Genomic DNA, 23,073 nt, shown 5'->3' on the forward strand with positions numbered 1-23,073 from the left:
AACATCTAACACCACAAAAGTTCAAACAAATTAATACAAAAATCAAAATAATTCAGGCATGACCTGATTAAGAACAAAACAACCAAGATAGTCAATCGCATTGGGGATAATATAACGACAGATTTCTTATGTCCAAATGCTAGCAAGACCCGGTTCATTTTTAGAGTGATATCATATAAATAGTAATACTATTTAATAGACTATTATACAACTTTCGTACAACTAAGAGATGTCACACATTTAAAATTTGTCATTGATTTTTTTTTTTTTCCTCGCAAGTGTTAATTTAATGGCTGATTTTCACTGTTACACCATCAAATTATATGATAGCTGTATAACAGTATACTAAATAATATTACCCATAATATAAATGACCATAGTCTTACTTGAAAGAAAAGAAAATCAAATAGAAAAATAAAAACAAAGCAGAATAAAGAGAAAGAGACAAGAGATTTTACATAGTTTGGTCTATGACCTGTGTTTACAAGATAAAACCCAAAGGGCTACATTATAATATTATTTCTCTTGATAAATTTACAATTCAAATAATCCCTATTTATAAGAATGTAAGGAAAATACAAAAATGTATAAAAGAATATTAAATCAATGTATTCAATTCTAATTTGATTATAATCAATTACAATCAAATCGTACAATCTCATACTCTCCTATCATATTCAATTACAATTGTACGAAAAATATATTTTCTAACATCACTCTCAAACTCAAGGTGGATGATTCTGAAACCTTAAAGTTTGCTTTCTTTTTTCTTTTCTTTTTTGTTTGAGATGGTAGGTAGCAACAGAGGCCGAAAAGTTGGAGTAGATGGCGGCTAGCGGCAATGGTTGGAGGCGGTCAACAACAATGATTGAAGATGGGCCTTTAATAACTATAGGCCAAAACAATGACCAATTATGAGCCAAAATAAAAGCCGACAAAGGGCTGAAAATGGGGCCATATATGATCGTGGCCAACTTGGGCCAAAAAAAGGGTCATCTATGGGCCTAAAATATGATCATAGATAACTAGGAGCTGAAATTGGCCTGAGTTTTAAATAATACCACAAAGACTAAACCTAAGTTTTTAAACATACTGCAAAAGCTAAAATAATGAGCCAAAATAAAAGCTAACTATGAGCAGAAATGGACAACCTATCTCTTTTTTTTTATTATTATTATTTTTTTTACATAACGAAATTTCTCTTTTCCACAGCAACCGTACGAAAGAGAAGAGGAAAGTTGAGAACACCTAAATGCGTATTATCTGAGTGCGGCAATGCTTTCTTTTTTTTCTTTTTTTTTTTTCATTTTTTTTTTTTTTTCATGTGTCTGGAGCCTATGATCTACCCCACCAAGTGTGAATCTGCCGCTGGCCTTGACTTAATTATCTTCATGCGGCAATTTGAGGGAGAGAGAGAGAGAGAGGGAGAGGAATATGCAACAAGGTTGAAACTTATGGACGAAGTTGCTTGTTGCAACTTATGGACGAAGTTGAGATCGCGCGGACTTCCTCCAAACATGCACGTAGTTGATACCAACATTTTTTTTTGGGTCGTCAGATATTCTGCAAGATCCATGGCGAAGAGATTCGCAAAAGTATTCATTATTAAGAATAAGACAAAAATAAAAGTAAAACAAAAATTTACAAGATCATTAGATCGAACACCGGAATTAGTCAATAGCTTTGATATTATGAAAAATTATCACTTATCTCAAAAGTTTAAGTTAGTAAGAAGATGTAAATTTAATTATTTAATCATACTTTAACACTCCCCCTCACGTACGAGGTTAAACTCCCTTTGAATAACTGAGGCCCAACATGTAAAATATTTAATTAAAATATTTATCCGACCATCTACTTGAGCATATAGGTTCATGTAGACTCTCTTAAATGTTAATATAGTTTTGGAGGATAGTGGTAAGTAATGCACCATAATCAGTGCGTGAATTAATTGATGTTGGCTGACTGCTGAGCTGGCCGATCATGTATGCTGGCAGTAGCTGTGCCTGAATCAAAAGATAGCTTTACAGATGAGAGTCCTGCTGAGGTATTGTTATATGCATGTGTGGCTGACATGGAAGCTTTCGGTGCAGATGAAGATTCTGCACAGTCAGCATCGGATATTATCTTAACGTACACTCTCCGGCAGGCTCCATTGTCTGCAAGGTGACGAAGTCCAATTTAACGACGGTTCCGATTAATATTTCTAACCGTTCCCTTGACATCTAGATATTGTTAGATGTCAAGGGAACGGTTAGAAATATTCAGAATTGTCGTTAAATTGGACTTGGTCACCTAGTTGTGCATTTACCATTAGTACGTGGTAGAGTACGTACTCGTGCCAATATATAGATTGAAGCATCTGTTTGAAAGGTTTCAGCCCACACCCCAAACCCCAACTTCGTCAAAGCCCACCAGTTCCATTATATATATATACAACACACATTCTAGCCAATTAAGTTTATAGCTGACCCTCCAATGGCAATGGCAAGCAAAACCTCCAGTCTTTCATGGCTTCTCCTGATCAGTCTCGCCTGCACTCTCCTTGTTGGTCACTCAGCTTCTCAGAATGACCGAAAGGTAAATATCTCTATTTATGGAACAGATCGATCTTATAATATTTATCCACTTTATTCAAGGCCAAATCTTTCTAAAGTTGGCCTTGTTTTTAAAAAAGACCCAACTTTAGAGAGACCCACAATATTATATAAAATATTATTTTATTTTATCATTCGATGACCTTGGTGGTACAGATAGCTACATAGCATCTTCCTCACTTAATTAGTGGGGAGTCAGTCATGCATTCGAATTGTAGCACTTACTCTTAGTCACGCTGTCGATGTTAGAATGATTTAACGAGCAGCCGGCCACCATTTTTTCCACTCTCTAGCTCACCACTAAAAGTGCTCAACTCCGCCACCCACTCTAGTAAGTGCTTCCTCACACTCCATCCCATAAGTTGCCAAAAGAGATCGAGTAATCGGACAAGAAGAAGAAGAAAGCATCCCTGGCCTACTCATGATCATGCTAGATCATGCCTCCCATGATGACCAACACCAAGTCCTTTTCGAGTTTTTTTTTTTTTTCTTTTTTTTTATTAATAATTAAGAATCTTATAAACAACAAAATTTACAAGCTAGAACGTTAGAGCATACTTGAGGCCGAGGCTACAACAAATTATAAGACATGGAGGTCATACTTGTTAAATCACCACTTATTTTAAAAGTTTAAACTAATAGAAAAAATGTAAATTTAATCATTTAATTATACTTTAACATTACCAACCACTAATTAATCTATACATGGGGAAGGAAGGTGATCATCCCTTATAATCAAAGGAATTAAGCTTGGCTCTAACCCAAAAAACAATTTTGTTACAAACACTAGCTTGAGAATGACTCTGGAAAAGCTGAAAATTCCTTTCCCCCCAAATTCTATAAACGGTAGCGGAAATCATCAATTTAATTAATTAGTGATCATAAGATTAGGGACAAAATTGCTTCTGGTAGAGTGAGCCAGTCAATGAATAGATCGTTCTGATCATTCAATTCTCCCGGTCAATGAAAATGTTTCTGCTCCATATATATATATATATATATATATATGCAATTATTGTAATTACGTTACTACTTTGATTACTAGTGGCCTATTTTAGTTTCCATTCATTACAAAGTAAACCAAGCCTAACTGGTCTCGACATGTTCATTATTTATAGTAATTATAATCTATTTGTCCAAATATTATTTTTATAATTATTTTTTCAAAAAAAAAAATGATGAAGTTAGTAAAAAAAAAAACATTTAATATTATAATAAAAACTATAATTGTTATTTTTAAAAATTTGGACAGTGGTTTATTTATTAACTTTATAGTTTTTTTTTTTTTTTGGACAATGGTTTATAATATTCTTTCTGCGTTGTATGTGTAGATCTAGTTGTTTATTATGTAGAGTTGTATAATATAATGGAGAAATTAAATATTATTTCCGCATTAATATTCTTTTCACAATATTTTTGGAATGTTACTTGTGGTTTGAAATTGGTATTTATCCATATGATGTCGATTCAAAATAGAAAAAATTGAAATCATTCCCTTGCCATGATCCCGTAAATATACTCGAGACTACCATGAGATAATTGGGATAGAATATATTGGGATCCTTATCCCAATATTATTGCAGGGAATTATGGGAAGATCTAACCCGTAATTCTTGAAAATGTGCTGGAAGGTCTCAATCTCGGATCCTCCGGGAGAACTTCTTATCCCGCACAATACAAGATAGGTTATATGATTTATTCCTTTAAGAATAAATTATATTTTTTCAAAAAAAAAAGACCCACATTATTTTTTGTTTTTAAAACCCTAAATAAAAAAGACAGAAATTTCTTACAAAACGGTTTCTATAACCCACATGTAAGAATGACATGTGTCATTTAAGCATGTGAAAATCACATGTTTTTTTTTTTATTAATGCTATTAAAATAACATGTGAGAAGTACATGCTATTAAAACATGTGTTTCTCACATGGCAAGGGACACATATCAATCTTAGATATGATTTGTATGAAATTTCCTACAAACTGGTTAATTTATAGGAAATTTATGTCAAATAAAAAATTTAAAAGGCTGCCGAGTGTCGGAGTTCACCATAATCTATCGTTGGTCGCTGGAGTTTTCTTGAATCTATTGTCAAATTCGTTGAAATCTGTTGCAGGTCGCCGAAAAATATTTTACGTCAAAACAAGTGGAGCCTCATTTATTTATTGACTTATTTTTTTTAAAAAAAATGTGGGTTCGTAATTTTAGTAATTTTCATGTTTTCATTGGTATGATATAGACATGCAATATCACAACTAAAAAAATTAACCAGAGAGACCTATTTGTCCCAAAAGAAACTGATCTCAAAAGTGCCTTAATAGTAATAAGGCCCATCATAGTTATTAGGGATTGAAATACGCCCAGCTGTTTAACTTGTCAAATGTATATGCCTTCATTTAGCAGTATTGGACCGGAATCTCTAATCCATAGTTACTCAAGGAGTTTCTGTGGATTTGCAGCGAAACTAACCGAGCAAGAAGCTCAAAAAATAGCTGGTCGGCGAACCTATTCTCTCCCCACCATGTTTTCTAGATCTACAATAAAAATTGTAAGTTGTAACATTAATGAATCCAGGAATGGATGGCGTAATATCTGTGTTCCCTAGCAAACATAAAAAGCTTCAAACAACAGGGTCGTGGGACTTCCTTGACTTTCCGTAGCAAGTTCATTGGAGACTTATTGAAAGCGACATCATTATAGGAGTGCTTGATCAACTCTGGAATTTGGACGGAGTCAGATAGCTTTAGTGACGAAGGATTTGGTCCACCACCTACCAAATGGAAGGGCACCTGCCAAGCCTCGGCCCATTTCACTTGCAACAAGTATATATATCTTTGCAACCCTATGTTTTGCCTATCAACACGGCCACGCATATGCAAAGACACACACAAAGACATACATAAGAGTCAAAAAGCACAACTAATTAACAAATGTGGCTACACTTACGCAGCACAATCATTGGAGCACAATATTACCATAGCAGTGGAGTTTTTGGCGAAAATGATATCAAATCTCCTAGAGATTCAAATGGCCATGGGACACATGCTGCATCAACAGCAGGTGGGAACCTAGTTAATTAGCGGGGCAAGCCTACTAGGCTATGGCTTCGGAACAGCACGAGGAGGAGTTCATCAGCACGTATTGCCGTGTACAAAATATGTTGGACCGATGACGTGTCCTGTGAAGATGCTGACATTATGAAAGCATTTGATGATGCCATTGCTGATGGCGTTGACATAATATCTCTTTCCCTCGGTGGCAAATCTCCTTCCAATTGCCATTGGTTCCTTTCATGCTATGAGAAAGGGAATATTGACATCAATGGCTGCGGGTAACGAAGGTCCAGCTCTAAAATCCATCACAAACTTTTCTCCATGGTCTCTGTTTGTGGTTGCGAGCACTATAGACCGAAAGTTCTCCACTAAGGTCCAATTAGGCAACAAGAAGATCTATTAGGTAACTAAAAAGTCAGCCTTGTGTTATATAAGCTGCTTTGAATATCTATATTATCACTACATGCTACTATCTTCTTCATTTTACTCCAATTTATTAGTACCTAAATTTTAATTTGAAGAATTTCTTTACTCCATGTGTAGGGAATTTCAATTAATTCAATAGGTCCCATTCCAGGTAACTACAAATATTAATGAAACGTATTCAATAATTAATACTTTTGTTTTTGTTTGCATAAATCTATGAACTAGCAATTGAAATATTTCTTGTGTTTTAGAAAAGTAGTACCAATTGTAGACACATTCCAACATGATAATTAAAATGGAACTTAATTATTTTTAAAATACAGGGTTTGCACAAAAAATTCATTGAACCAAGATTTGGTGAAGGGTAAAATTGTGCTTTGCGATGGCCGGACAACAGGGGAAGGGGCATTCTTAGCTGGTGCAGTGGGTATTGTGATGCAAGGCCAACCACGCCAAGACACTACTTGATCTTTTCCCTTGCCTGCATATTACCTTCGCTCAGAGGATGGTAGCAACGTGTCCTCGTACATAAATTCAACAAGGTATATATTAATCTAAAATAACATAGACCATTAAAGCAGTTCGATCGTAAAACATAACAATCCTAATGAACACACAATTTATAGGGGTGCAACTGCGACTATTCATAAGAGTAACGAGGTTAATGATACATTTGCTCCTTACATAGTCTCATTCTCAGGCAGGGGTCCGAATCCAGCTACACCCAACATTCTCAAGGTAACCTAGTACTAAACTTATTTACATTTGCCCTCTTGTGTTACTAATTATCTCATTGAACCCTTTTCTTTTTTCTTTTCTTTTTGTGTTGTCGTAGCCAGATTTAGCTGCTCCCGGAGTTCACATTCTAGCTGCATGGTCTCTAATTTTCCCAATTTTTGAAGTTAGAGGTGATAACAGATTGCTGCCATACAATATATATATTCTCTGGGACATCAATGGCTTGCCCACATGCTACCGCAGCGGCAGCCTACATAAAATCTTTTCAACCCACATGGTCACCTGTCACTATCAAGTTGGCTCTTATGACCACTAGTAATATCTATATAATGTATAGTCCCATCTTGATAACCAAAACCATGGCTAACTCACTCTCATTTGGTGTATTACTTGCAGTTGTCCCCATGAGTGCTAAAAGAACTCTATGGCTGAATTTGCGTATGGTGCAGGCAATATAAAACCTCTTATGGCTCTACATCCTGGTTTAATATACGATATGGATGAACTTGACTACATAGAATTTTTGTGTGGTGAAAATCAATATGATACCACGTTATTACAAAGTGTAACTAGGGATAATAGTACCTGTTCTGAAGCCACTAATGGAACCATCTTTGATCTAAATTATCCTTCTTTTGCTCTATCCACGTCACCCTCAGAATCTATCAGTTATGTTTTCAACCGGACCGTCACCAATGTTGGATCACCATCGTCTATGTATAAAGCTATTATGACCACCCCACTTGGACTTACAATCAAAGTGAACTCTAGCATTCTATCATTCATATCTCATGTGCAAAAATTATTGTTTGCGCTCACGATTTAAAGAACAATAGATAAATCCATTGTCTCTGCTTCTTTAGTGTGGGATGATGATACCTTCCAAGTAAGGAGTCCTATTGTTGTGTATGTTGTACGATACATGACATTTTATGGTACTTGTATTACGTAAGTAATTATAAGAAAAAGCTTTGAAGCAATATACATGAAAGGTTAGAATGAAAGCAATGGTGGAAGGCAAGGGATTTAAAATGGTTGTAATTTATGCCTTTAATTTGCTGCAATTCTGCACTGTATTGTAGTTTACACTTCTAAAGAAAAATAAATAAATAAATAAATCACTGTTTTGAGCTATGACGACCCCTTTTTTTTTTTTTTTTGAAAACATACAAACGGATCTTCACATTTGCACGATTACATGTTGCTTGGCCAACATATGGCACATGTCCCATAACATGCACCTGATAATCAGAGTTAAATCTAATAGCGGAATATAATAATCAATGTGCAGCGGAACACATATCATAAGCGGAAATACATCTAATACATAACAGTTAATTACAACAAGAGCCATTTACAAGTCTATCTATTTATGGCTTATAAAATGTATAATTACATACTAAAATACAGGTTCAACAAATACATGTGCCACGTAGGACATGAGCCATAAATAAAATATCCAAAATACAGACTACCCTTGAGTCCGTAACTTATGACTGCCACGATATGCTTCACTCATAGCATCGCATACGCTAAGTGGACGTGTCAATATCTATATCCGCATAACCTACAACCAAAGCATCAATGTCTGCACGGTTGCGGGGGTTGCCGCATCCGCACAGGTGAAATTATAAGCCAACCGTCTTAGCATAAATAAATACACTAAGACCTCAGAGGTATACTATTCACTAAGTTTTCGCTAATAGCCAACTTTCCTTTTCTATTCATGCGTACACTATAACAGCCACCAATTTTATAAACTTTTGTTTGAAAACCATCATCGCTAATATAACAAATACCGACTAATAGAAAACATTTAAAGCATACTACGTAGCTGAGCTTATACGTATAAGTTCCATTATTGGAAACAACTACATACATCATCACCTACTATAGTACCTTTGATTTAGTGAGACTTAGAAAACAATTGCATTTAAATCATACAACCATCTGATAGAAATATACATAAGTTCTTTCCCATTGAGACTCTTATACATACTCACACGTCTAGCAAAACTACTCATAATATAAGAACATCACACTTATGAAAACAATGTTATACATGCTTATGTAAGTTTCTGTTGTATTCCTATGGGGCATAGGTCCCCTAATACTAGTTCATGCGTATAGGGCGTAGGTCCCCCAATAGTTTGTTTATGTGTTCATGTTTCATGCTCAATACTCATGCTTAAATACTGTACATTTAATTTCATAATCTTGCCTTTAAAACATGCTTTCTTTATAAAACATAAACAGTCCAACATATCATTTCTTAGACAATTTGCATAACTTAAATCTCAAACTTATACTCACTCTAAAATCACATATCATATTCATACTTCAAAACATCATCATAATTTCAATATACTCAAAAGTACTCAAATCATTCAAAATAGATCATAATCAACATATTATTGGTTCAAGTTTGTAAAACAATATATATTTTGCAATTCATTATATATGAAAATAATACTTCTCAGTGAGTAGAATACTCACCTTGGCTGCGCGGATATTAAGCACTAAGTCTCCTAGGCACCACCTTGCAATGCATTACTGTAAAAACAAAACATTACACATTATTGACAACTTCTGATACTCAACTCACATTTAGCTCTTAAATTGCTCAAGAGCTAACCCATGAAAAACCCATAATATTTTAAGGGTTCCAAACGTCTACCCATAAATCCTAGACACTATCTAAAACTCAAACAATATTAACCCAAAGTATTTACTAAGGGTTAGATATTAAAATCATTATTTAATTAATTACTCATAATATTAATTACTTACCCGTAATTAATTTCACTAACCCATAAATTATTTTCACTAACACTTTTATAATAATATTAGCCTTAAAATTATATTCACTTATTTCTAAATTATTTCTCACTAATATTTTCTCAATATCAATAATTCTAATATTATGTTCGTTAATCTTTTTACAACAATTACTAACTAATTAACATAATTTAACGATCTAGATTTTAATTACTTAAAAACCTTCAAATTAATTTAACCCATCAAATTAAGGTTTCTAAACTTTAAATTATAATTTATAAAACACTGCCCCAAATACAATATTATTAACCTAATAGCTTTTATTAAGGGTTAATAACATAAAAATTCAATTAAAATTAAATACTCAAAAGTTAGGGTTTGAAGAAACTCACCAAAAATTCTACAAAATGTAAATCCAACACTTGAAGAGTGTTTAGCAAGCTCCTCACACAACAAATCCTATAAGCACATAAAATCAAATTCATATATCTTTAGATTTAATTTAAAATCTCAAAGACCAAGAGTTTGCGAAAATACCTCAAACCAATCGGTAGAAACGTAGTTCAAGTTTCGTAGATCACGTTACCAAAGTCGGATTTGAGTTTGGACAGTTTGATTTTCGTAAATCATAATTTTTGTATGAAAAACCTTAAGAAAAAAATTCTTTGATTCCTGTTTCTTTTTCTCTCGGGTCATATGACGCTTTCCCATTTATTTATTTTTTCTTTTAAAGAGCAGAGGCACATGGCCTTTGCTTTGGAAAGGCCATTTTGGCCTTTCCATTTATTTGAGAAGGGAGGTGCACGTGCACCTCTTCTATTTATTTATTTATTTTTTTTTGACTTTTGACTTTTATTTTTCTTTTATTTATTTATTTATTTTTATTAATTTAATGGTCATTTGGCCATTTCTTTCTTAACGACGGTATGGCCTTGATTTAAAGGCCATCGGGCCCCGTTTTCTATATATATATATATAATTTTATTTTCTAATTTCTTTTCTTTTCAATTTTCATTCCTAATTTCTTTTATAATTTTTTTTTTCCTTTCTATTTCTTTGGACCTAAAAATATTATTTTACATTTTTTAATGACACTAAATTAATTTTAATCAATTATTTACTCAAATTTTGTATTTTAATTACTACAAAATGTCTTGGATATTACATTCCTCCCTCCTTACAAAAATTTCATCCTTGAAATTTAGACATTAATTCGCTTTACACACATACGAGCATGTGTTCCATATTAAAAATACCCATACATGTATGCATTTTACTTGGGGTACTTACGCGAAAATTGTATGACATAACAATCATACCCGCATTTATTCTGTAAAATGAGGGATCACTCCCGCATTTAACGGTCGAACACTCATATGACTTTCTCAACACCGTGATTTCACTACAGAGTTTTCACCAACGAAATGAATTTTGCGTTTTCTTATAAACCATAGCTTGTTTTGCACTTCTTCATAAGTGATTTGGTCTTTTGTTTATCAAAATATATCAATAATAAAATTAACCACTCGCAATAGAACGAATCATTGTATGATAAGGCTATAGAGAGGGTGTCGAACCTCAAGGACTGCAGGGGTATTATTATCAAGCTTATCGAGATTAAATATAACTTAATTAAAAATATGTTTGATTTAGTTTTTGTTTTCTAAAAATAAATGCATAAAAGTAAAAGACATAAATTTAAAGATAGTAGAGATGAGATAAAGAATAGGGGATTGATTTCACCACTCACCGCATAACAATGGTTAATAATAAATTAATAAGGAAAATTCATACTATGCATGATATAGGGCTCGTCTCACTCGAGTAGTCAAGAAAGTACCTTTAAAGAATAAGTATAATCCATCTTCGGTTGGCACAAACCGTCCACCTAATAACTAAGATGCAGTACGACCCGTCTTCCCTAGGCATGGACTAGTTACGTCTTTAATAGAATATACACACAATCAATGGAATAGTATAACCCATCTTCGGTTGGCACGGACTGTCTACCTAAATTACACTAAACTAGGGTGTAGTTCAATTCGTCTTCCCTAAGCATGGTCTATCTAATCCTCTTGATCATATATCAATTAAAACCGTTGTATAACAATCATTCACATAATCACAGAAAATATGAAGAATTGAGTTCAATCAATATGAAAGACTTTCTAAGACAAGATAAGAAATTCATAATGATTAAATATAAACATTAAAATCAATTTTCATACTTATACAACCATCATGCATAGAGAAAATTCCAAACTAAAATACAATTAAACTATTGTTACTTGGAAAGGGCTACATCAACACCCTATTAAGAATTTAGTCGCTCATCGTAGTGCTGGGATGGCCTCCTGCCATGTTCTTCTCCTCTTCAACTTGTCAGGCCTCCAAGAAGAATTTTTGTCTAAATCTAATTAAGCATAAGCCCAGGCACCAAGCACACATTCTTTTGAAGCTTAGGGGTTATTTATAGGGATTATGAGAGGCTTAGAAGCTCTTGTAATTCCAGAAAAATCGTCTCTTGAGTCTTCTTGTCCAAGTAGGAAAAGAATTCCAAATACGTCCAGGATTGTGGTCATTTATTGCGAGGCGATTTTGGCATAGTAAATGTCCGAATTTGGGAAAATATATTTCAAACATATTTGTTTTATTTTTTATTAGCTTTCCAACGCCATCAATTTAATTGTAATATGATATCTGACGCAAAAGATATGATCAAAACACTGAAACATATGCAGAATTCAAATTTGAATCCAATCCAATTTTGACTCTTAGTGGAGAAATTCCGATTTTATCCTTCTCTTGATTTGATTAAACCTAACCACATCATATAGGTATTCTATTATGATTAGTTAAGTTTAAACATATCTTGTAGGTCTTCTCAAACTGTACTTTAAGCCCAAAATTAATGGAATTAATTGCATCTTTATTTAAAACCTGAAAACATTAAAACAACACAAAATCAAACAAATAACAATGCTAAGGAATTAACATATATAAGTTAAAGGGCTTGAATGTGTAACATTCGACGCTTATCAATAAGTCAATTTCCATTGAATACAAAGAAGTACATCACAAGTAAAGGGTCGCAAACACGTTTGCAACAAATAAATACGAGGAAATGTTATGAATGGCCCCTAAAATTAGAAGACATCATGACTGATTATGTGATGGACATACATTTTGCACTAGGAACAACTCAATATTTTCGTAGTTGAGCACATCCATATTGCCCAAAACGTTACATGTTTCACATTGGCGACACCTTGCATTTCACAAGATCATCAATTTGAAACACAGATTTGCGACAATGTTTTTTCACATAGCTTCCTTCACTATGTAGGTAATATCCACTTTGAACGAGTGCAATCTTCCCTAGAATCATGCACCACTTCAAAGTTCGTTGATCGTTTCACACCAACTTCATGCCAAATGAAATGGCGTTCCATGTTAGCGTTCATATGACGTTACATGCGATACAACGTTTACAACTACTGACGGATATTATGACCAACTCCACCGATTCCCACACGCATAACTTGAGCATATCCTCGAATGTTTAAATAGATCTCTCGAATTAGCCGTCCGTCTGCAAAGGGCATGTTGAACTAACACTCACAATACACTTTGAGTCAATCTCACCATCACGAGATTTCCACTTAGTGCTTTAGTCGTGACAGTGGCTTAAGTCGCGTGACAGGACATCTTGCCGTCAAGATCTCCTAGCACTACAAGCTATCAACGTTACCTCATGTCTCCGTCTCTCAACTCCGAAATGCATCAAGACTTGGGTGTTAAGCGTGTATTCCACGCGCACTTCACCATAGAGGTATTGCCCACAAAATAGTAGGGCATAGGCTATATCCTTGTTATTACACAAGGGTGGATCCCTGCCTATTGTGATGTATTTGTGCAAACCACATACCCAACAATTTTCCTGGGTAGTTGAAGCACAAGTGCAATTGTGTGTTCTTGTTCTATTGTGTTAACTACGTGTCCATTCTTGTTCATTACATAAACCAATAATGACATTTCCTCGACCAAAGTTCACCTCTCATAAGCTTGACGAAGAATCCCTTTTACTAAGCACTTCCAACACTGATACCAAGTGTCTTCCATGCTCGACACAACTAGTCTAATAAACTAACATGTCAACAGTAAACTCAGCTGCTCAGATGTCAAGGTACCCATGGAACGCTTGATTCATCAAGTCCATAAATACCAACGGTGTATTTGTCAATCCAAATGACATCACCAAAAACTCATAATGGTCATACCATATATGGATCATTGACTTTGACACATTTTTTTTTTTTTGCACCAAAAGTCAATGGTATCTCCGAAGAAAGTCAATCTCCCAAGAATACTGAATCTCCATGAGTTAACCGAACAAGCTGTTAGTCTTCTTTATGGAACACTCATCCTAGATCGTCTCTAGGTTTAACACACGGTAACCTATGCATTCTCGCATAGACTCGCGACTAAAGTGGAAACATTTGCACTACCCGGATATTCTTAACTTGGACTCGATTTGAGCTTGGCTTAGGCATAAGCCAAACACATAAGTATACACTCTCGGACATTCATCATTGTCAAATGTTGGAGAGAGATAGCGAAGTAACTCGTAAACGAGACCCGCAAAGTTCGAACTCTCTATACTATGGGGTAGGAATACAACTACCAACTTGTGATTATCTATGTTCACTTCTACTCTTTGGTCGTCAATCAATCCAAATTGACACCAAAGCCCTAACGAGTTAATATCGTAATTCAACATAGTAAGCTTTATTGTTTAGCATGTTGAACACCGAAATCCTATATGCATGGCATTAAAACTCAACACATTACATGTTGAAGCTAAATATGCTAACATTAAAACTCTACAGGCATAACATTGCTAGCTTCACTAACAGTCTTTTCTCTAATACAAATGGAACGATTGTCCACACGCTCCCTACAATCGAAGGCGTCACCAACATGAGTGATCACGCATGAGTTCTAATCTAAAGGTTCGATGCTCAATTTGCATAACTTACAAATGCAAATGAGACAAGGGTAGACAACTTAACATATCAAACTAAATGAGTTAGACACTATAGCTCATCATGTCAAACACTAGAACTAACAATGTCATCAACTATATAGTGCTAAGGCAATAACTTCCCTGTTTATTGTGGAAAAATGCATCAGCAATAGAAATGGTCACGCACTTTGATTTTAAAGGTTTGATGCTCATTATGCATGTAACCATGCATAGTGAGACATACGAATGGATAAAACTCAAATAAGCCAAATGCACACAATGCTACAGCATAAAGATATAATACTTGTGGCATCATTTGCGGGAGTTGGACAGATTTCAGCATTGCTCAATGTAAGTGGGCACACCATACTTGAGCAAACTGTCTCGACTAATAGTTTCCTGCTAAAGGTACTTGAATTTGGCAGCAACAAGTTGGCGACCTCACGCGAAATGACTTCATTGACCATATTTACAATGTGCCCTAGGTCTTCCTCGATATACATCTGAGTGTAGCTCCAATACTCTACACTGGGCAACACTAGAGTTCCTTTAAGTCAAAGCGGCTAACGATGGACATAGCTTTACGAGGTGGCCAAGTTTACCACATCGAAAGCATACATGTGATTTGACACATACACCAAAGCGGCTCGCAAATTATGACATCCCACATCGCCTGGGAATGGGGATGTGCTTATATGTATAAATGCACCATTTATGACACAATGTGTTTTAAAGCCGTGATGATCATGAACCTATTAGAACTTTGCCGTTAAGCGTACTTCTGCGAGAGCAATCCCAAGATGGGTGACCTCCTGGGAAGTCTAGTTTGGGGAACCAAAAGCAGACAATATTGTGTCATGGGAGGTGGGTCGTTACAGAATGGTATCAAAGTCATTGCCCAACCTGAGATGGTGGGAGCGTGCACAAGCCCATGAGGATTGCTAGAGGGCACTCGCTGGGACCCCAAGAATGGGGTAATCCCATGAGGGTCGCCAGCGGGGACGCTGGGTCCCAAGGGGCGGTGATTGTGACATCTCACATCGCCTGGGAATGGGGATATGCTTATATGTATAAATGCATCATTTATGACACAACACATTTTAAAGCCGTGATGGTCATGAACTTATCAGAACTCTGTAGTTAAGCATGCTTCTGCGAGAGAAATTTCAGGATGGGCGACCCCCTGGGAAGTCTAGTTTGGGGAGCTAAAAGAGAACAATATTGTGTCATGGGGGTGGGTCGTTACACAAATGCATCCTCTTCTCCAAGGAACTTAGAGCCACAACCAATAAGTTGCTTCTTCAACAGTGAGGAAGCATGAGCTCCCAATGGCTTTGATCATTCATTTTTATTTTTTTTTCTCAAATGATTCGTGGTCAAAGGTCCATCAATGAGGAATGCCTAGGACCACTACTAACAACCAATTTCCTCAACAGATGGTAGGAGGAGGTAGAGGCTCCAAAAATCACTTTCACCTCAATCACTCATAGGGGAATCCTCTTCCTCATTGCGTATCGACATTGCTTGTCTAGGCGGCATGACTTTGTCTGCACAATGAAATGCCACATAGACAATACTGGGAAAGAAAGATTATATGCATTACAATACCCATGCGATGTACACAAGAAGCTTATTCTAAATCATTCCCAATCTAAGCGATATACTCTACACAATCACATCAGAGTTATCCTACAAAGTGAAAGTGAGAGGAAAGCTACCTACACACATAGATCTAATAATATGCATTACAAAATCTATATAATGCATATGAAGTATTACACTTTAATTTACTATCTTTGTTGAATCTTTTAAGATTTCCTACGGCTCTTTTGTCTTCCCTAGACTATGACACAACCTTAAGTTTCCACTTCTCTGCTTTTCCTAACCAGCCCTAGAGTGAACTGCTCTGATACCATTAGCTGTGATGACCCTTTTTAAAAAAAAAAAAAAAAAAAAAAAAAAAAAAAAAAAAAATAAAAATGGATCTTCAGAGTGGCACGACTACATGTCGCTCAGCCAACATATGACACATGCCCTATAATATGCACCTGATAATCAGAGTTAAATCTAACAGCGGAATATAATAATCAATGTGCAACGGAACACATATCATAAGCGGAAATATATCTAATACATAACAGTTAATTACAACAAGAGCCATTTACAAGTCTATCTATTTATGGCTTATAAAATGTATTACACTAATTACATACTAAAATACAGGCTCAACAAATACATGTGCCACGTAGAACATGAGCCATAAATAAAATACCCAAAATACAGACTACCCTTAAGTCCGTAACTTATGACTGTCGCAATATGCTTCACCCATAGCATCCTATACGCTATGTGGACATGCAATATCTATATCCGCATAACCTACGACTAAAGCATCAATGTCTGCACGGTTGCGGGGGTTGCCGCCACTACAAAAAATTTTGGATTTCTAGACGGTTTCAAATCGTCTAAAAATGGTAAAAAACCGTTTGGAACAAAGTCCAAATGGTTTGGCCAAAACCGTCCAAAATCATTAATTATTAATTTTTTTTTTTTATATTAATATCATTTATTAATTTATTAATATTAATATATTAAACCCTAGCACAGTCCTCCGACGAATCAGATCCCTGGCCGGCCTTCCTCTCTGTCGATCGGATCTTTGGCCTTCCTCGTCGGCGATCGGCCCCACCTTCGTCACCGACGGCGAAAGGTCCTCTTTCCTCTCTCGATTGATCACCGTCATTGGCCATAGGAACTTCGTGTTCTCCGGCTTTTCTGGCGGTCCCCCGGCGACGGAAGTGGCGATTAATGCGTGAACCTGTTGACAGCGACGATCACCTTGGAGTTTTCGGTGAGCTTCCCTTGCGAGTTCTCCGGCGACTCGAAGGGCTAGGTCTCCGGCAAGTCCCCGAGCTCATATCGTATCGGCAAGTAGAACCCGTACGACGAGTGCGGCGACTCCATGTGAGTCGACGACGAGCGACTCTGAGTTCCTCGACGATGCGATCTGAGCTGGTGATCTGACTTCTTCATGGTTGCTTTGTTGTGTTGGTGTAGGTAGCTAGCTGGTGTTCTCATTTTTAGTGGGCTGTGAGAGGGAGGAAGGAAAGGCAGAAAGTTTTGGGGCAAAAATATTTTTTTTGAAATTGAATTGAAGCTGTGCTCATATAAATGCAAGAATTGAATGTAAACAGACGGTTCGTCCCAAACCGTCTATAACAGTTCCAGACGGTTTTGTCCCAAACCGTCTGTAAATTTGCATTTATTGATGAGTTTTTGAAAACCGTCTTTAATTCTTATAGACGGTTTGATTAAATTGTCCATAAAATTTCAGACGGTTTTGTTCAAACCGTCCACAAAACTTTTTTTTTATAGACGGTTCTAAAAAAAACCGTCTCTAATGGTTTTTTTATAGACGGTTTTAGAAACCGTTTAGAAAAAAACCGTCAAGAATTCTTTTTTTTTTTGTAGTGCGCATCCACACAGGTGGAATTATGAGCCCACCGTCTTAGCATAAATAAATACATTAAGACCTCGGAGGTATACTATTCACTGAGTTTTCGTAAAGAGCCAACTTTTCTTTTCTAGTCATACGTACACTATAACAGCCACTAATTTTATAAACTTTTGTTTGAAAACCCTCATAGTTGATATAACAAACACCGACTAATAGAAAACATTTAAAGCATACTACGCAACTGAGCTTATACGTAGAAGTTCCATTGTTGGAAACAACTATATACATCCTCACCTACTATATAACTTTTGATTTAGTGAGACTTAGAAAACAATGGCCTTTAAATCATGCAACCATCCGATAAGAATATACATAAGTTCTTTCCCATTGAGACTCTTATGCATACTAACACGTCTAGCAAAACTACTCATAATTAAAAAAACATCACACTCATGAAAACAATGTTATACATGTTCATGTAAGTTTCTGTAGTATTCCTATGGGGCGTAGATCCTCCAATACTAGTTTATGCGTATGTTCCTATGAGGTGTAGGTCCCCCAATACTAGTTCATGTGTATGTTCGTATGGGGCGTAGGTCCCCCAATAGTTTGTTTATGCGTTCATGTTTTATGCTCAATGCTCATGCTTAAATACTATACATTTAATTTCATAATCTTGCTTTTAACACATGTTTTCTTTATAAAACATAAACAGTCCAACATATCATTTTTTAGACAATTTGCATAACTTAAATCTCCAACTTATACTCACTTTAAAATCACATATCATATTCATACTTCAAAATATCATCATAATTTCAATATACTCAAAAGTACTTAAATCATCCAAAACAGATCATAATCAACATATTGTTGGTTCAGGTTTGTAAAATAATATATATTTTGCAATTCATCATATATGAAAATAATACTTCTCAGTGAGTAGAATACTCACCTTGGCTGCGCGGATATTAAGCACTAAGTCTCTTAGGCACTACCTTGCAATGCATTACTGTAAAAACAATACATTGCACATTATTGACAACTTTTGATATTCAACTCACATTTAACTCTTAAATTGCTCAAGAGCTAACCCATGAAAAACAATATGTATTTTGCAATTCATTGCACATTATTGCACACTATTGCAATTCAGGTTTGTAAAACAATATATATTTTGCAATTCATCATATATGAAAATAATACTTCTCAGTGAGTAGAATACTCACCTTGGCTGCGCGGATATTAAGCACTAAGTCTCTTAGGCACTACCTTGCAATGCATTACTGTAAAAACAATACATTGCACATTATTGACAACTTTTGATATTCAACTCACATTTAACTCTTAAATTGCTCAAGAGCTAACCCATGAAAAACCCATAATATTTTAAGGATTCCAAACGTCTACCTATAAATCCTAAATACTATCTAAAACTCAAACAATACTAACCCAAAGTATTTACTAAGGGTTAGATATTAAAATCATTATTTAATTAATTACTCATAATATTAATTACTCACCTGTAATTAATTTCACTAACTCATAAATTATTTTCACTAACACTTTTATAATAATATTAGCCCTAAAATTATATTCACTTATCTCTAAATTATTTCTCACTAATATTTTCTCAATATCATTAACTCCAATATTATGTTTGTTAATATTTTTACAACAATTACTAACTTATTAACATAATTTATCGATCTAAATTTTAATCACTTAAAAACTTCCAAATTAATTTAACCCATCAAATTAAGGCTTCTAAACTTTAAATTATAATTTATAAAATACTGCTTCAAACACAATATTATTAACCCAATAGCTTTTATTAAGGGTTAATAACATAAAAACTCAATTAAAATTAAATACCTAAAAGTTAGGGTTTGAAGAAATTCACCAAAAATTTTACCAAATGTAAATCCAATACTTGGAAAGTGTTTAGCAAGCTCCTCACACAACAAATTCTATGAACACATAAAATCAAACTCATATTTCTTTAGATTTAATTTAAAATCTCAAAGACCAAAAGTTTGCAAAAATACCTCAAACCAATCGGTAGAAACGTAGATCGGGCTTCGTAGATCATGTTGCCGAAGTCGGATTTGAGTTTGGATGGTTAGATCTTTATAGATCATAATTTTTGTATGAAAAACCTTAAGAAAAAAATTTTCTCATTCCTGTTTCTTTTTCTCTCGGGTTAGATGACGCTTTCCCATTTATTTATTTTTTTTCTTTTAAACAGCCTAGGCGCACAGCCCTCTGCTTTGGAAAGGCCATTTTGTGCCTTTCCATTTATTTGATAAGGGAGGTGCACACCTCCACGTGCACCTCTCTTCTTCTTCTTCTTCTTTTTTAACTCTTTGACTTTTTTTTTCTTTTATTTATTTATTTTTATTAATTTAATGGTCATTTGGGCCAACAGGCCCCCTTTTCTATATATATATATATAATTTTATTTTCTAATTTCTTTTTTTTTTTTCAATTTTCTTTTCCAATTTCTTTTATAATTTTATTTTTATTCTATTTTCTTTTATAATTTCTTTTTTTCTTTTCTATTTCTTTAGGCCTAAAAATATTCCTTTACATTTTTTAATGACATTAAATTAATTTTAATCAATTATTTATTTAAATTTCATATTTTAATTACTACAAAATGTCTTGGACATTACATGAGCCGTTTTTAAAACTTAAAAACGACTCAAAATGTTTTAAGCCCCTTTTTTTGAGCATATATATTATCCACATTATGCACATATATATATATTTTTTTTTAATTTAAGTAGCATATATATATATATATTAAAGATTCTACTTATAATTTAAATAACATATATATTGCCCGCATTATGCACATATTTTTTTTCATCCTAATTTTATACTATAATAAATGTTTTTATATTTTACAATTTAATCTTTTATATATTACACTGGGTTACTAGTATTCACAGCTGGGAATTCAATTTGATCTCAATATTCCATACTTCACAAGCGGCTATATTTGTAATATATCTTAGAAAATTATCGCTTGGATCAACAAAATTCAATTCAAAATTTTTTTCAATATCATATTTTCGATCACTAAGTAAAGAGACAAGTAATTGTGTTTGAATTGTATTGTCTTTCTTGATTATTACAGCAGAGTGTAGAACACCTATATATACATGGGCAATGAGTTTATGTTACAGAAAATGATCCCACGGATTGTGGGGTAATAAATGTACAAGTTATTGTCCTGCCTTGTGTGATGTGATTCAATTGCCTTGTAGAGATGATTGCTGATGTTCAGGCTTAATGTTTGTGTCCATTTCCATGTACGCACGGTTCCATGCTGTGTATGCTTTGATTTGCAGAATCTTGCCTTGTGAGGTTGATCGGATGAGTTGGTGTATCATGCTGAGCTGGATCACCTTCCTGTGATTTCGTGATTGGCTTGATATCATGCTGAATATCTGCTAGTGTCTTAATATGCCCCCTCAATTGAAGCGGAATTTCAATGATGCTGAGATTGTCACGAAGAGTGGTGAAGCGGGTGGAGACAAGAGGTTTGGTGAAGATATCCGCTTTCTGATCTTTAGTGGAAATAAACCGCACTTCCAGAGCTTTAGAGGCTACCTTGTCACGCACAAAATGGAAGTCGATCTCGATATGTTTAGTGCGGGCATGGAACATGGGATTAGCCGTGAGGTAGGTAGCTCCAAGGTTATCACACCAAAGGGTAGGTGGATTTGTGAGGAAGACTCCAAGTTCCTTGAGAAGGGATTGCAACCATTGGAGTTCAGCCGTGGTGTTGGCTAGTGACCGGTATTCAGCTTCTGTACTTGAGCGTGAGACAGTAGCTTGTTTCCGTGAGCTCCAGGAGATAAGGTTGGAACCAAGGAAAATACAGTAGCCACCGGTGGATCTTCGATCATCGGGGCAGCCAGCCCAATCAGCATCGGAGAAGGCATGTAATTGTACAGGAGAGTGGCGTCGTATTAGAAGGCCATGGAAGAGAGTATGCTTCAAGTATCAAGACACTAGCAGATATTCAGCATGATATCAAGCCAATCACGAAATCACAGGAAGGTGATCCAGCTCAGCATGATACACCAACTCATCCTATCAACCTCACAAGGCAAGATTCTGCAAATCAAAGCATACACAGCATGGAACCGTGCGTACATGGAAATGGACACAAACATTAAGCCTGAACATCAGCAATCATCTCTACAAGGCAATTGAATCACATCACACAAGGCAGGACAATAACTTGTACATTTATTACCCCACAATCCGTGGGATCATTTTCTGTAACATAAACTCATTGCCCATGTATATATAGGTGTTCTACACTCTGCTGTAATAATCAAGAAAGACAATACAATTCAAACACAATTACTTGTCTCTTTACTAAGAAACAAAGTGGAGGATAAAAGTTTACACAAAATAAAAGCAAAGTACTAAAAAACTAAAATGAAGGTTTGATGAATTAGAACATCCAGAGATATTGTATGTACGCATCAAGTAAAGCAAATTCAAGGGGAAACTTCACTAGCTTGCAGTCTTGCACCTCTGATGTGCCATAGATATTGCAATGTTAAAATTGAATTATCAAAAGTTGAAATGTAGATATTTTATTTTTCAGTCATTTTTAATTTCACTTCTATTGTTAAATTTTGTGTTAACTCAAATGGCTAATATGTAAAATGATTCTTATACTCTATAAAATTTATAAAATACAAATTTAAAAATTTACCTTTAATTAAAAAGTTAAAAACAAAATAAAATAAAAAATAAAATAAAAAACAAATGGACCCACGGACCGTGAATGTCCACTTTTTTGTTAATTTTAAAAATATGAGTATAAACAACAAATTGTGATTGGCATGACTCCAATTACATCCTCACCCGTATTAACAAATTGTGATTGAATGAGACAAGATGCAATTAAAAAAATAAATTTAATTATTTAATTAATACTTTAATACCATTATTAGGCTTTTATAACCTGT

The 23,073-nt window shown here is 34.8% G+C and overlaps 1 long non-coding RNA gene and 1 pseudogene across 1 annotated transcript; one reads left to right on the forward strand and one right to left on the reverse strand.

The window, feature by feature from the left end:
- Positions 1-1,987: 1,987 nt before the first annotated feature.
- LOC133863417 (cucumisin-like) lies at positions 1,988-7,767 on the forward strand (annotated as a pseudogene).
- A 393-nt stretch (positions 7,768-8,160) lies between these two features.
- On the reverse strand, positions 8,161-19,090 carry LOC133862645 (uncharacterized). Its single transcript, XR_009899264.1, has 4 exons — positions 19,032-19,090; positions 9,986-10,052; positions 9,312-9,368; positions 8,161-8,403 (listed from the first exon to the last, which is right to left on the reverse strand). It is a non-coding gene; the product is annotated as an uncharacterized LOC133862645 (long non-coding RNA).
- Between the last annotated feature and the right edge of the window lie 3,983 nt (positions 19,091-23,073).

Source organism: Alnus glutinosa, chromosome 3 (genome assembly GCF_958979055.1).
Source record: "Alnus glutinosa chromosome 3, dhAlnGlut1.1, whole genome shotgun sequence".
NCBI lineage: Eukaryota > Viridiplantae > Streptophyta > Magnoliopsida > Fagales > Betulaceae > Alnus > Alnus glutinosa.